Source organism: Toxorhynchites rutilus, chromosome 2, assembly GCF_029784135.1.
Source record: "Toxorhynchites rutilus septentrionalis strain SRP chromosome 2, ASM2978413v1, whole genome shotgun sequence".
Classification (NCBI taxonomy): Eukaryota; Metazoa; Arthropoda; class Insecta; order Diptera; family Culicidae; genus Toxorhynchites; species Toxorhynchites rutilus.
Window position 1 is genome coordinate 107,212,755 of NC_073745.1, and position 16,916 is coordinate 107,229,670.

General features: G+C 39.7%; 1 protein-coding gene across 1 annotated transcript in view; it reads right to left on the minus strand.

Moving 5' to 3' along the window:
* The window catches only part of LOC129771833 (matrix metalloproteinase-2-like), a 179,299-nt gene that overhangs the window by 120,385 nt on the left and 41,998 nt on the right, over positions 1 to 16,916 (minus strand). The gene's annotated exons all lie outside the window — the stretch shown is intronic.

Here is a 16,916-nt window from a genome sequence, read left to right on the forward strand (position 1 = left end):
ATAGCTTGAAGTAGATGCCTTGGAATTGGCGGTCAGCTGACACGAGATAGACGGGTTGCAAGATTCGCTATATTTTCGATAGATTTAATTTAAGACACTTCCGACTCACTTACTTTTACGAATGGTTTTCAACCGCCTAATATGCGTTCGATGCTATTCAGCAATGTATGAAAAAAAATAAGTTAAAAAAAACTTTTTAAGTTAAACGGTTTAATTGTGATTAAACATAATATTGTACTTAAAGCTAGAGAATAATTAGACAAGTAGCAGTTAGCAGTTATCACACCTCTCCTTCATTAGTCTAGGGCATTGATAAGACTAAAATAAAATCGTGGGAAATATCATGAAGTCGCAAATTGTGGATAATGGAAATCCAACGTGCCCCGATATTGAGTGGATTGCAGAAAATACATAATGTGTTCTCCAAGTCAAGTTCGTTCGTTTGATACACATATCTCAATCAACCTTTTTTTGAGATGATATGGATTTTTCATGATAAGCAGTGTTAAAATGACAGCAGAGATAAAGGAATTTTATAAATTCGGTCAGTTCCTATTGGTCAAATTTCTATTAATATGGGACAACCCTACAGACATACAAACATGCATATAAACAGTTCAAGCTAAATTAAACCATTTAATAAAGTAATTTGCTATTTTGTGATTGCGGCCATCTTGGATTTGGTTTTTGCATGATCTGCTGTGACCTTCCATTCAAGCCCTTTCATTTGATACCCATATTAATCGTGTTTTGAGAAAATATGAAGTCCGCCATTTTGTAGAGGCAGCCATCTTGGATTTACATTTTTCATAAATAACCGTATTCTACTAGTCAAGCCCTTTCATTTGATTCCCATATTAATGCAATTTTGAGAAAACATACATTCCGCCATTTTGTAGTGGCAGCCATCTTGGGTTTGTATTTTTCATAAATAACTGTGTTCTACTAGTGGAGTCCTTTCATTTGATACCCATATTAACGGGGTTTTGACATAATATGTGGTTCGCCATTTGGTAGTGGCAGCCATCTTGGATTTGTATTTTTCATAAATAACCGTATTCTACTAGTCAAGCCCTTTCATTTGATACCCATATTGATGGAGTTTTGAAAAAAATATATATATGACGCTTTCCTGTGGTAGCGGCCATTTTGGGTTTGAATTTTTCATTAAAAACTGTATTCTACTGGTCAAGCCCTTTCGTTTGATACCCATATTGATGGGGTTTTGGAAAACCCATATCGATGAGGTTTTGAGAAAATTTGTGATCCGCCATTTAGTAGCGGCCGCCATTTTAGATATTCAAGATCATGAAATACACAGTTTTATAATGACTACAGAGATAAAGGTGTGTTCTAAAGTTCAGATCAATCGGTCAACAGAAAGGGGGTCAAATTTCAATGTCAGCGTCAAAATGTTGTCAGCGCTACAGACAAACATACAAACATACAAACATACAAACATACAAACATACAAACATACAAACATACAAACATACAAACATACAAACATACAAACATACAAACATACAAACATACAAACATACAAACATACAAACATACAAACATACAAACATACAAACATACAAACATACAAACATACAAACATACAAACATACAAACATACAAACATACAAACATACAAACATACAAACATACAAACATACAAACATACAAACATACAAACATACAAACATACAAACATACAAACATACAAACATACAAACATATGCCGTGGAGCTGCCGGCCTAGAATAGCGTTCCGGGTTTTTGGTCCCTGTCCCTGTCGTAAGAGGCGACTAATCGGGTGACAACGCGAGTAAGGGCGCGGTAAAGCCCTAGGGAGCTAGCGCGGGGGAAATACCGCGACACACAGTGAAGGATGGAATGCCAACGGGCATATTAGGATCGACGCCAGTGAGATTCTAATTACGGCATACTGGTAATAACGACGCATGACTGATTTGGAATGATTTGGAAGAGACGCTATAGGGCTGACAGCCGCGCTATTCCGTTACTTTAGTAGAGCAGGGTGACACCTTCTTGAAACGGCTAGCGGGTTAATGGCGTGACTGCCTCCGTCCCGTTAAAAACCTGGCAGGCCTTCAGGTACGTTCAAAACTCGTTGATCGTGTGGGCTCAGATGTTGCATTCCTGTCTTGCGCTGATCCGGCTCTGAGCACGGTACCCCATGAAGGATCGTGCCAACCCTTTGCATGGCCTCCCTGCTTGCATAGACAACCATGGGATCACTTAAGCGACTGCACATTCCGAGTGGAGATAGCGGCCTGAAGGTGGGACCCACTTACATATGGAGTACACACAAAATACAATCGAAATCGAGAGCGAACAAGAAGACGTAAACATCTTCGCAAGAAGGGGACAGGTGATGAGATCACCGATTTTGAACCAATATCAGGTACCAAAATCCAACAACAGCAAAACCGCGGACGAGCAGCCAAGCCTGCATGTGAGAACTAAGCTGAGCGAAGCCATGAAGGCAAGTGAAGAACTCTACGAATACATCAAACCTCGTAGTAATGTTCATGCGGTGATAAGAACTCTTACCGTAAAAATAAGATCCGCGCTTGCGATAGCTGAACGTGAACAGCAGACCTGGCGGGCGAGAGCAGAAAAAGCGGAGAATGCTCTGAAAGAAGCTGTGCAGAGTAAGGCAAAGGAAGTGATCTTGACACCGACGGTAGACTCTACCCCACTAACCGCAAAGAGGAGAAGACAAACTCCAGAAGAAAAGAAGGAGACGAAAAAACACAAAGATGGCAGTGAAGGTGCTAGGGGTGAAAATAAGCAAAACAATGAAGATCCGAACGGGTGGCATACAGTCGAAAGGAAGAAAAAAGAAAACAAAAAGAAAGGAAAAACTAAGCCTAAGATGGAGAGGCAGAAACCAGAAGCTCTTATTGTGAGCGCAGCGGGGATTGCGACCTATGCCGAGATCCTGCGGAAGGTGAAAGAAGATCCGTCCTTACAGAATCTTGGGGAAAACGTGGCCAGGATAAGACGAACACAGAATGGAGAAATGTTGTTTGAATTGAAGAAGAACCCAACGATTAAAAGTTCGACATATAGAGAGCTAGTCGAAAAATCTCTGGGAGAAACGGCGAAAGTTAGGGCTCTTTCCCAAGAGATAGCGATCGAATGTAGAAATCTGGATGAGATCACAACAGACGACGAGCTGAGAGAAGCCCTGAACGAACAGTTCGAACTTAGCGATGTCTCCTTAACAATTCGACTGAGGAAAGCAATTGGAGGTACACAAACAGCAGTGATAAAACTGCCAAGAATCGCAGCAAGAAAACTGACTAAGTTGGATGGACTAAGTTGGCAAACTAAAAGTTGGATGGACGGTGTGCCCTCTAAGGGCTATTCAGCAAATGATGAGATGCTTTAAATGCATGGACTTTGGCCACCAATCTAGAAACTGCAATGGACCTGATAGATCGGACTCTTGCTTAAGATGCGGTAATAAGGGGCACTTAGCGAAAATGTGTACTAAGCCTCCAAGATGCATGCTCTGTACGACGGAGGTAGATAACGATCACGTCACCGGAGGCTCGAGATGCCCATTCTTTAAAAGAGCGCTGGCAGCAACAAGTAAATGGAGGTAACACAAATAAATCTCAACCACTGCGACACGGCACAACAATTGCTATGGCAAGCCGCATATGAAATCAAATGCGATGTGGCGATCATAGCAGAGCCGTATCAGGTACCCCCAGACAACGGAAATTGGGTAACCGATAAAGCTAAAATAGCCGCAATTACGACGTTGGGAAAATACCCCTTCCAGGAAGTTGTATCCAGTGAATATGAAGGGTTCGTGATTGTCAAAATTAACGACATCTTTGTATGCAGCTGCTATGCACCCCCGAGATGGACGATTGAGCAGTTCGACCAGATGCTCCACAATATAACGGAAGAGCTCATCGGACGGCATCCCATAGTCATCGGCGGGGACTTCAACGCCTGGGCAGTAGAGTGGGGGAGCAGATTTACCAATGCGAGGGGGTTTAGTCTGCTCGAAGGACTGTCAAAGCTGAATATAAGACTAGTTAATGTGGGCTCTACTAGCACTTTTCGCAGGGATGGTGGAGCTCAAGGAACTGTGGGGGCTAAGGGAGGTCCCAAGAATTGTTCCAGTCGCTCTCTCTGGAACTGGAATTATCCCGAAGACACTTCTGGAAGCGCTAAAGGTGTTGAACATGGAGAAGGAATTGGCCGGAATCCAAAAGTCGGTCATCCTTAGCACCTGCGCGATTGTCCGACAATTTCTCGGTCAGGACTGAAACAGCACGAGCATGCAGATACGTGCATTCCGCAGAGCCTAGTCCCCCTTTGGCATTCAGAAGCCCGGGGGCAGGTGAAAATTCTGGCTAGGTTCACCTAGTTAAGAAGTGAGATAAGTCTGCCAAAAAAAAAAAAAAAAAAAAAAAAACATACAAACATACAAACATACAAACATACAAACATACAAACATACAAACATACAAACATACAAACATACAAACATACAAACATACAAACATACAAACATACAAACATACAAACATACAAACATACAAACATACAAACATACAAACATACAAACATACAAACATACAAACATACAAACATACAAACATACAAACATACAACCATACAAACATACAAACATACAAACATACAAACATACAAACATACAAACATACAAACATACAAACATACAAACATACAAACATACAAACATACAAACATACAAACATACAAACATACAAACATACAAACATACAAACATACAAACATACAAACATACAAACATACAAACATACAAACATACAAACATACAAACATACAAACATACAAACATACAAACATACAAACATACAAACATACAAACATACAAACATACAAACAGATTACAGAGCAAGCTAAATAAAACCGTTTAAAAACCCCAAGAACTCAGGAATTAAATGATTGAAAAACTTTTTGATGTCATATTCGAAAGCATTGAACGTCATTTTCATTCAAAATGTTTGTTTTTTTTCACACAAGTTACATATAAGGTAACTATTGAACAGATATAATTTCCTTAACACTTTCGTCGTGGGTGACACACTTTCCTCGTTAAAATTGAACAGGATTTTGAAAAGGAATTTGATAGAATAGGCACCTAAGTGTAACTATAGGATATGTAGAAAAACAATAAAATTATAACCATATCATTATAATGTTTGTACTATACTATACTAATTTATAGTGCGGATAGTTTGTACTGCAGCTTTCTGCGAAACCCATATAATATGACCTTGACATGTGTTATTGTAGTCAATTCATCTTCAAATTAAATGAAATATTGCTAGATCATGTAAAAGTTGTCTAAAAACTAAGTTTGATCTTCATTAAATAATTTATCCGCAAGTTGCCCAAGTTGTCTGCAAGGAACTCAGAAAGGCCGCTTGCGGCGACGAACGTGTTGATATTTATTATAACGGGTGATCTTAGTTGTTGTTTCTTAACACATTGTTTCTGACAAATAACGAGTGATTATTAAATTGAAGTTAAGACGCGTCGAAATTAAAGTGGTGAAGTTTTTCATTGCCTTTTCACTATGGAAAGACTGCTAAACGAACATCGCTAACAAATCATTGAATTATATTATCAAAATGAATGTATATATACTAAAAATGTGTGTTTTTTTTCGCCTGAAGTTTAACTCTATTTTGTTTCATTTCAAAATTCCCGGTTTCATATGGTATTGGACAGTTACTCGGTCAAAATTTATATAAGGCAACCTAGGCTAGTTTAGGTTCGTTTTCGCTGATAAATTTGCTAAAAACTATGGATAGATGTGGAGGCGATTAGTATTGGGCGATCTTCATAAAAAGATCGATCTTGTCGAATCGATTTTCCAAACAGGTTACAGTACATCCCCTCGGTAGCTACCGCTAGTACTGTCTCTGTCAGCATTTGTACAGAAGTAAATTGCAGAAGAATGAATCGCTTCTTCTGCAATTGTTGATATTATGTTTAAACAAAATAGTTGCGTGACCTTCGGTGGGATAGAAAATTGATGTACAGTAAAACCTTTTTTTGTGCGATTTTTTTTGTGGGGTTTCCTGTTCTTGTGCGGTTTTTTTGTTCGATTTTTCTTGTGCGGTATATGAAAAGAAGCATATTTGACGAATTTATCGTCCATTTAGTTTTTTCGATGTTCTATATGCATTTCAGTGCGAAAAAAGCATATTTGCGTCTCAATCATCCGCTTCTGAAATCATTCCCCTCCTCCCATCAAATGATCTAAGTTTGTCTAAGTTTTTGCATGACATGATATCTAACTGCATCACGTCTCGGCATGCAACTAAAAGCACAAAACAGCCACGCGTAAACGAAAAGGTAAGCTGTCCCATCGCAAAGCAGGGAAACAAAAGGGAATTGAACGGTGAACGGCGTGGATTTGTTACTTCTTGGGGAAAACTTGTTTTATGCGGTTGCTACCTACCGCACAAAAAAAGTTTTTTTAAATGTATACCGAACACGGTTTTTTGAAGCTACTGGTGAAGTTTTGCACAATTTTTTTTATGCGGTCCCTTATCCCCCGCACAAAAAAAGGTTTGCCTGTATACTGAGAAATTAATCTATAAAAAGTTTTTATAAGATCGAAATGATTGAAAGAAAAAAAAAATCTCGATTTTCTCGAGTACAATAGATTGATCCAAAAAATCGGAAATCGGAATGGAAAAGATCGATCTTCTACACCCAAAATTGATTTTTAGCTCATGTTTTGTCATCCCGATTTATTACATTAACACGTTGTGTGCCACGGTTTTGTAGCGACTCTATGGAAATTTTAAACGTATTAGGGCTATCGGTCCTTGTATTAGTGGAAAGTATTTTTGTTCGAAAGGGAATGCTTATGAGCTTATATGCTTATATTAGTTACCTTTGTTATCATATTTTATGCTGTAAGTCACAGGTGACTGAAGCAGCTTAAGCGAGAACTCGGTGTCAGTTACCGGTGACTGATGTGGAATTTAACGTGTTAAATGAGCCTAAAAATAACAGAAAATGTCATGACTCTCAAAGGTTGGTAAGCATTTGTATAATATACTAGCTGACCCGGCAAACTTCGTCCCGCTCAAAATTTGTTTTTTGTTATCAATACCTTCAAACATTCACGTTTTCTTACTAAGCGCAAGTTCATGAGTGCAATCGCTGAACTGTTCATTGATTGATCTTCTAATCGACCCCGTAGAATTTACGTTTTACTCAAAAAATCCTAGTACTTCTACCAAAACTCATCATTATAATATCAGATTATCTTCAGACACAATCCTCGTTCAAGATTTTTTAGCTACTTGCAAATAACATGTTTCTCCGCGTAGGGGAGAGAGAGGCAAGATGACGAATCGGTAATTTGACCCGTTGTAATGAAGGTAGCGCCACCTACTTTTCACTGAAGATGCATCATAATAAGGAAAAACTTTGTACTCGGTAACTCTGCCGAAAACGTTATCACAAAAAAAGTGAAAAATAAAAATGAGAAAAATCGTGATTTTGTTATTTTTTTGTTCAAATTTCCTTATCCATTTTAAGAGAAAAGTTAAAATTTCAAAATAATTTCATGCATGATAAAGGTACTCTATTGTACATAATCTGTTCGTTTCCGGCGAGTTTCAATTATGATTTTTTTCAGCTAAATTTTTTCTATTGAAAAAGTCGCTTGGGGGCAACTTGGCGAACTGCAACATTATGTTAATTTTTGGTTTTTTTATTGCAGATGGTTGTAAGCGAAAAAGAGACCAATATTGGTCGGACACCAATTTGGAGAATGTTATAAAAGCTATAGAAGAAGGTTTGTCTGTTCTGGGTGCTTCAGAACAGTTCGGTGTGCCAGAACCAACTTTCAGACGCTATCGACGAAAATATCCAGACATGGAGGTTAGATTTTCAATTCAGTATTTGCGTTTCCTTGTTCTTTATGCAAGAAATATTAAATCTGTATCAATTTCACGATACGTCATCCAATAAAGGCCGCTTGAAAGCCACATTCAGGTCCAGCTTCGAAGAATTGCCTATTCGTTTGCGGTTAAAAATGGCATAGAGCACCCTTTCAAAGGAACATGCGCTGGACGGACATGGGTTGAAATGTTCATGAAGGCTCCTAAGCTATCTTTGAGAAAGCCAGAAAATACCTCAGCGGCTCGATAAAGAAAATTGTGACTTATTTTTTCGAACTTTGGGAGATATACGAGCTCAGTATCGTTTTCCTGTGTGTGACATTTACAGTGTTGATGAAAATGGCATTTCCACTGTTCCAACCAAGGATAAATAAATTGTTGTTATTACGTTTTGTTAATTTTTAGGTGACCAAACCATATTTTCCAACTTGCCACCAGGCATTCGCCATCTAGCCTCCACGTGGAGGCAAAATGGCGAATTCGACGCTTTTTGCGCAAAGCTTTTGGGTGGACAAGTTTTTTTAGTTTTTTTGCCCATCCAATAGATAACATGATAGAAAACACTTCAGGCCAAATGAATCAGCATCATCATTTAAAAAAAATAATTCCAAGATCCAGGGCTCGCCAAAGCTTAACGTCGCCAACTTGCCTCCCTCTCCCCTACTCCGAACAAAAACTCCCAGAACACCGATTTTTGACAAAAAAAAAATTCGAGATGACACTAAATCTCGACGTTTCACGCAATTTCAAGACATCAATTTTTTTTTTCGAAAACCCCGATTTCCTTTAGCACCCCTCCCCCCCTTTGGGTGATTTTTCGATTTTCAAAAAACACAAACTTTGACCGCTTTGCGCCACTCTCCCTTAAGTCCGACTGAGCTGAAATTCGCCATAGGGTGCTTTTTCGAGATGGTGACCATTTTGTATAAGGTAACTTTTTGAAATTGTAGGGTCGATTTTTTCCCATAAATTCATTGGCACCCTAATGTACACCGTCCAGATCGAGATGGATATAGATCTCCTTTATGATCTCCTTTTTACTCTTAGAAAACAGTTTCCAACTTCATTTTGTAATGAGGTGTAATATTTTCACGCATTTACGCAACAGCATCATTAGCTGTGTGGATAGTGTGGTCGTGTAAAACAGCCTTGCATTCCAGCCGGTCTTGGTTCGATCCCCGTTGACGTCGTTTGGACTTTTTTTTTGAGTACAATCCCAAAAAAGATGAAAAAAGAAAAAAAGAAAGAAGTGTCTACTTCCATACATACAAGCATTTTATAGCGGTGGGGGACAGATGATTTTATTTGCTTATTTGACGCTTCAAGACACGAAATCGCATGGTTTCTGCCGAAAATGAAACGCTTTCTGATAACGCTAGTTTGGCTGTATATAGTAGATTTAATAGCTGTTTAGTTTTAAATAACAGAAAATAAGACGGTTGTGTAATGTCGGGGACATAACCGAAGAAACGTAGGACTACAGCAAAGGCTGTTAATTTGAATATATTATTTTATTTTCATTTTATCGAATTTTTCAAATGATAATGTGATTTGTGCGTGAAGTGTCCTAGTCGGAAATAGAATTAGTTGACTCGAACAATTAACTCTTTATGAAATTTCTTTTTTTAAACATATTTTTACTTCTAGTTTCGAACCGACGAAAATAGTCTGGAAAATACCTTGTTCACATCCGAGTTAGAACTCTCTGCACTTTGACTTCACTTTTAACCCGGAAACAATGCACAAATCCGAGATAAATGATCGATCGCACAATATAAAAACAATAGGATCTATTCCTAGAAGCAAGGACGGAAACTTGAGGTAGGACTTTGACAAGCGTGTCGCTTTCTAGACAAAAGAACAATGCATGTAAATTAATAACCTCAATGAATTTAATTGTATATTGAAATTTCCTTTAGCATTTATGAGTGCTTGTTAGCGTGATGAAAATTTCCATTTTCAACAAGATATAAAGGTCTAGATGTAAAAAAAAGTTGGACCAATGCTTGCCTCGTTGTCCAATTGGACCAATGGAAGCAAGTACCTCCTGGTTTAAGCGGTTCTTCTACGCACCAGGGGTCCTCAGCACTTCCCGGAGCAACACCCAACACGTCTGCTTCTTTTTCGCGGTCGAGGCAACAGCCTGGCTTGCTTGCGCTTTCTGACTTTGTGGACAACATTTTAAATGCTTTAAATATAAACGACCCTCTTAAAAGCATAGTATTATGTTTGCTTCCGATTGTGAGAACATTTTTGAAGGAAAAATGTCGTTTTTTGGCAGCGTTCATTTCCCTCGATGCCTGATTCAGTGCAAGAGGTCAAGGATTTGACCACTGTAATACAGTGGAATTGCAGAAGCATCATTCCTAAACTAGATCAGTTTCAATTTTTAGTTCACAGCTCTAACTGTGATGTATTTTCTCTCTGTGAAACATGGCTCTCTTCAGCCGATGAGCTGAATTTCCACGATTTCAACATTATTCGCCTCGATCGAAATGACTCGTTTGGTGGCGTACTATTGGGGATTAAAAAAATGTCACTCCTTCTATAGAGTCACTCTCCCACCGATGACAGGCATTGAAGTTGTTGCTTGCCAGACACAAATCAATGGCAAAGACCTCTGCATTGCTTCGATATATATCCCTCCCAGAACTACGGTAGGCCGCCATCAGTTCTTTGATACTATCGAGGCAATACCGGAGCCGCGGGTAATCTTAGGTGATTTTAAATCCCATGGAACAGCATGGGGATCACTCTACGATGACAACCGTGTCACTTTGATTTATGATCTGTGCGACAACTTCAAATTGACAGTTTTGAATACTGGGGAAGCAACCAGAATAGCCAACCCTCCTGCACGGGCAAGCATGCTAGACATATCCCTATGCTCTTCTTCGTTATCCCTGGATTGCATGTGGAAGGTAATCCAAGATCCCCACGGTAGTGATCACCTACCAATAATTTTATCGATCGCTAATGAATCAAGCTCTCGTGAGTCAGTCAATATTTCGTATGACCTCACGAAGAATATTGACTGGAGAACATTTGCGGAAATAATATCTGAAGCAATTGTTTCAATCCATGAACTTCCTCCACTCGAAGAGTATAACTTTATATCGAGTTTGATTTACGAAAGCGCACTTCAAGCTCAAAAGAAACGTGTACCGGCTACCACTTTCCGACGTCGTCCTCCATCACTTTGGTGGGACAAGGAATGTTCAAAGGTCTACCTTGAAAAATCATCCGCTTTCAAAAAATTCAGGAAAACTGGATTAGTGGAATGGTTTCTAAAGTACCTCTAGAAGCCAAACTAAAAGGTTTGATTAAAGCAAAAAAGCGTGGATATTGGCGGAAGTTCGTCAATGGTTTGTCAAGGGAGACCGCTATGAGCACTCTTTGGAATACGGCTAGGAGAATGCGTGGCTGGAAACATACAAACGAAAGTGAGGAATTATACTGATCGTTGGATTTTTAACTTTGCAAGGAAGGTTTGCCCCGACACCGTTCCTGCACAAAACGTCGTACGCGACATTCCACTTCAAAGCGATTATGAGAATTTTTCGATGGTGGAATTCTCAATTGCCCTTCTCTCATGTAACAATTCAGCTCCGGGGTCGGACAAGATTAAATTCAACTTGTTGAAGAATCTTCCCGACTTGGCAAAACAGCGTTTGCTGAACTTGTTCAACAATTTTCTGGAGCTGAATATTGTCCCGCATGACTGGAGACAAGTAAGAGTGATAGCCATACGGAAACCCAACAAGCCGGCTTGCAATCACAACTCGTATAGGCCGATTGCAATGTTATCCTGTATTCGTAAATTGTTAGAGAAAATGATTCTACTTCGTTTGGACAAGTGGGTCGAAACGAACAATTTGTTGTCAAATACGCAGTTTGGCTTCCGCCGAGGTAAAGGGACAAATGATTGTCTCGCTATCTTCTGAAATCCAAATCGCATTTGCTCGCAAAGAACAAATGGCTTCCGTTTTTCTCGATATCAAAGGGGCATTTGATTCAGTTTCCATGGAAATTCTCTCAGAGAAGCATCATAATCGTGGACTTTCACCAATTCTTAACAATTTCCTGTACAATTTACTGTCAGAAAAACACATGATTTTCTCTCATGGCAGCTCTAAATCTTCTCGATACAGTTTTATGGGCCTACCACAAGGCTCCTGCCTAAGCCCCCTCTTGTACAGTTTTTACGTCAATGATATAGATGATTTCTAGTTAGACAATGCACGCTGAGACAACTTGCAGACGATGGAGTTATTTCCATCACGGGTACTAATCCCGTCGTTCTGCAAAAGTCGTTGCAAGATACCCTGAACAATCTGTTCACGTGGGCCCTCAAGCTGGGTATCGAATTCTCTACGGAGAAAACTGAAATGGTCGTTTTTTCTAGGAAGCACGAACCCGCCTAATTCCAGCTTCACCTATCCGGCAAAACGATCCAACACTCTATGTTTTTCAAATACCTGGGTGTATATTTTGATTCTAAGTGTACCTGGGGAAGACACATTGCGTATTTGAAACAGAAATGCCAGCAAAGAATCAATTTTCTCCTAACAATTACCGGAACATGGTGGGGTGCCCATCCAGGAGACCTCATTCAGTTATACAAAACAACGATATTATCAGTGTTAGAATATGGCAGTTTTTGCTTCCGATCAGCTGCCAGGATTCATATTCTCAAGCTGGAGAGAATACAATATCGTTGCTTGCGTATAGCCATGGGGTGTTTGCATTCGACACATACGAAGAGTCTCGAAGTTTTGGCAGGAGTACCCCCGCTTACTCTTCGGTTCACAGAATTATCCTACAGATTTCTCATCCGTTGCAAGATCATGAATCCATTGGTGATTGATAACTTCGAAAATCTACTCCAACTGACTCCTCAGTCAAGTTTTATGTCTTTATACCATGAGTACCTTACCCACGACGTGCACCCTTCACCAGGCATCTCCAACCAAGTTTGCTTCCCATACTTCTGCAATTGCTCTGTCATTTTTGATCTGTCCATGCGACAAAAAATCCATGGAATCCCAGATCACCTACGCTCCGATTCTATTCCGCCGATATTTTCGGCAGAATATGGGAAAGTTAGATCTGATAAAATGTTCTTTACTGACGGTTCATTCATAAACGGGTCCACTGGCTTCGGCATCTTCAATGAAAATTCCAGTGCCTCTTTCAAACTCAAAGATCCTTGTTCCGTGTATGTCGCTGAACTGGGTGCGATATATTACGCATTAGGGATCATTGAAACATTGCCCATCGACCACTATTTTATTTTTTCAGACAGTCTCAGCTCAATAGAGGCAATCCGCTCAATGAAAGTTGATAAACGCTCATCTTATTTCCTAACAAGAATAAGACAACTATTGAGTGTTTTGGTCGAAAAATTATTCAAGATTACCTTAGCATGGGTTCCCTCTCATTGCTCGATTCCGGGAATGAGAAAGCGGACTCGCTAGCTAAGGTGGGCGCTTTAGAAGGCACACTTTTTGAAAGGCAAATTGCTTATAATGAATTTTTCCACATTCCTCGTCAGTATACGCTCGTAAGTTGGCAACGCATGTGGAGTGGTGATGAGTTCGGTCGTTGGTTACACACGATTATCCCTAAGGTCTCGACGAGTGCATGGTTCAAGGGATTCGCGTGATATCTCGGCTTATGTCCAATCACTACAACCTAAACGCGCATCTCTATCGCATTGGGCTCGCAACAAACAATCTTTGTGATTGTGGCGATGGCTACCACGACATCGAGCATGTTGTCTGGTCGTGTATCCGGTTCCATGCTGCTCGCTCTCAGCTCTCTAGAGCACTGAGAACACAAGGCAGACAATCGGATATCCCCGTCCGGGATATCTTAGGTAGCCGTGATCCTGATCTTCTGCTTCATCTATACCTGTTCCTCAGAAACGCCGATGTCAACGTTTAATGATGTTTCCTTCGTTGTGTCCCCGTTTCATATCCCTCCTATCCGATCGATAAACTTTTACTTAGTCGCGGCAATACATACACACACTCTTTACAGATGCACGGGCCGAAGGTTGTACAGTCCACTGATCATTCAACAAGAGCCAAAGGTTGTACCGCTCATGACAACTCTACACGAGCTGATGATTGCGCCGGCTAGTGACCATTCTATCCTGGATTCCTCGAGTCGAGAAAGACGCACCACGCTAGATATGGGGTACAGACTAGGGGGGCGTTGCTGATTAATGGTCAGCTGCATCCCAATAGGAAGTATCCCGTGTCGGGCACACGTGCAGAGCATCGAAGACTGCGACATACCAATTATGAGGACACTTGTGATACTAACCTCGAGCCAACCGCGAGTAATCGGTTACATATTACTAACATAGTTGTAAGCAAACATTGTCAAAATATTGAACTCCCGGCCCCGTTAGGCTGACGCCATATGAGCCTTAATAAAATATATATTTTGGATAAAAAAAAAAAATTCTTGCCGGATGCATTTTCCATGAAATTTTCAAAGAATTAAATCAAATTATAATAATTATCACTTTTACATGGTCCAAGGAGAATGGGTAATGCGACAGAATGTCTGACTATGTGAAAACTCTTCATTGAAATATATAACCAACCTAACTTGATCATACGCCGATTTTCTAGAAGTTATCCAACTCCAAATTTCTTCGCGCACCATGATGGTATTCCTACTCATACTTTAGAAAGGCATAGTAACACTTCAAATTCATGAGCGATTATATTCGATGATACGATAAGTGTATATCCTCTTGAAGAACGTCCAAAAAATGCAATAAAACTAAAAGTTGAAGCACAAATACAGGTTGTTGTTTCGGAAGATCGTAGTTAATTGGATTTGCTATTGAATTAGTTGACAAAAAATTGTGTAACTCTACAAAATCTTTGAAAAAAAAAACAGAAGGAAATCGATTTTTTATTTCTTTTCGATATTTTTGTCCACTACATCTAGACACATCTTTATGCGTTCATTTAATGTAGAAAAAAGTATTTTAGTTGTATTGAAAAAAATTGGCAAATCGGCTTTTCGGGCAACTCAATAGGTTAGTGCCGCATCATAAAATGGCTATAACTAATGGGATTTTCGAAGAATCCTTCCTAGGGTATATTCTTAAATGTCTGAACTTCAGAAACATAAAGAAAAAAATGTTTTTTTTTCAAAACTCTAGACTAGAATAACCCCTTCAATACACTACTTGAGATCTTCAAAAAATGTGTTCCGTTATGGTTGCAAACACTTTTAATATTGCTCATGATTTACATTTTTAAAAACTTATATTTTTTGCAGATCAGAATATTCTATTTTTACTGCGATTCAATCATTTTTTCCCGTGCTTTGTTCGTTCGTCTCGTGCTTACTTATTTTGTCTCATTCCTGTTGAGTTGATTCATTCGATTTCTTATTAATTTATAATATCTATCACATTGAATCATTTTCATAACAATTCGTAACCAGCTTGGGGAAACAGAAGAAAAAATGAATATTTTTTCCTCAACTTCCGAATCAAATTTCTATGAACAATAACGATCGTACTTCCAATAAAACTTATTTGTCATCGAAAGATGAAGGACGTGAAGTGTTTATATGTTTTGAGTCATGTGAATGCAGTTATAGCAAACACGCACACGCGATCTATAAAAGTTTAATATCCGACAACACTGCCACTCAAAGGCGACGACTAGAGACTTTTAATTATTCTAGTTCAGTTTTAATTAATTTTTCTGCTCCACTGCGTTCCATCCACTGGAAGTAGCGCCCAAAACTCCTCTGACGGTTGGGGAGGCAGCTGGCGCTTCTGAGGAAACGAGGGACGAGGATGTCAAGGCGTTTATGCACTGGAGCGAGTGAGCGGCACAACATTGTCCAAATAGCATCAGCAATTCATGGGATCATGTTCTGCCGGTTTCCCGACGAACTGGGAGAGTCCATTGCGAACTTGGAATTGGTCTCTTAGGAGGCAATAAAAATCGCACTCTTTGTATGCAAAACGAATCTTCCGTTTTTGCCGTATTGCTTCGGCGAAGTGCAACGGATCTCTCTCTATCTCTCCCACATCAGTGCCCCAAAGCTGGAGCTCAGCCACTCGAGAGCTTACTTTTAATTGTTATTATTGTTGTTGGCTATCAGTTTATTCTTATTAATTTAAGCTGATTCGTGCCTGGTCCGGGACTTTTGGTTTGAGTCGCTCCTGTGGGAGGGAGGACATTCCTCGGTTCCCTGGTCGCATTGGGACGTACCGTGGTAAACATAATTCCCCGACTTAATTGTTTATCCTTCGCAGCAGATCTGTTTGCTTATGAATCTTAATGGACTTTGATGGAGTTGCTTTGGTCACATTTTAATATTGTTTGTTACCCGTTGGCAATCTGTTTGCGGTGATGAGAGTGGAAATTAGCATACAGAAATTAGTGCTGTGAGTGATTTTTGTAGTTTCCAACTAGGATCGACGAACCACAAAAAGTGCCATCCAATTAACTCGGGAACCTTCGTTTTATGCTGACGATATTCCCCAACTTGCTCTTCACGTCTATCGAATAATCCGATATTATTCGATGGCGCTGAGAAGGTACCAGAACCATACATCATACCACTGACAATCGAATGTGTTATAATTGCGGAGTAAAAGTCCTCCCCTAGCATGGCGAACAACTTCTGCCCACTATAAAATAAATTATTCCCCTACCTCCGCAGACATTTTTCTTTCTCATTGAAGTAGGATGCGAGGACTCATCGCTGCGAGTTCAATAAATTAATCGATTCGTATGCTTTTACCGGTCGTCTCGCACTTCACGTGTTCATATTTCCGAACGAACTGTCCGATCGAAGAAAAAACGTCCACCCGTGTTCATATAGTTTGCATTCTCTCTACCATCACTGAAAATGCGGCTTCCATTATTCATAAAAATAGTTTTTACGTAGTTATACTGGCGCTTCTTTCGTCTTC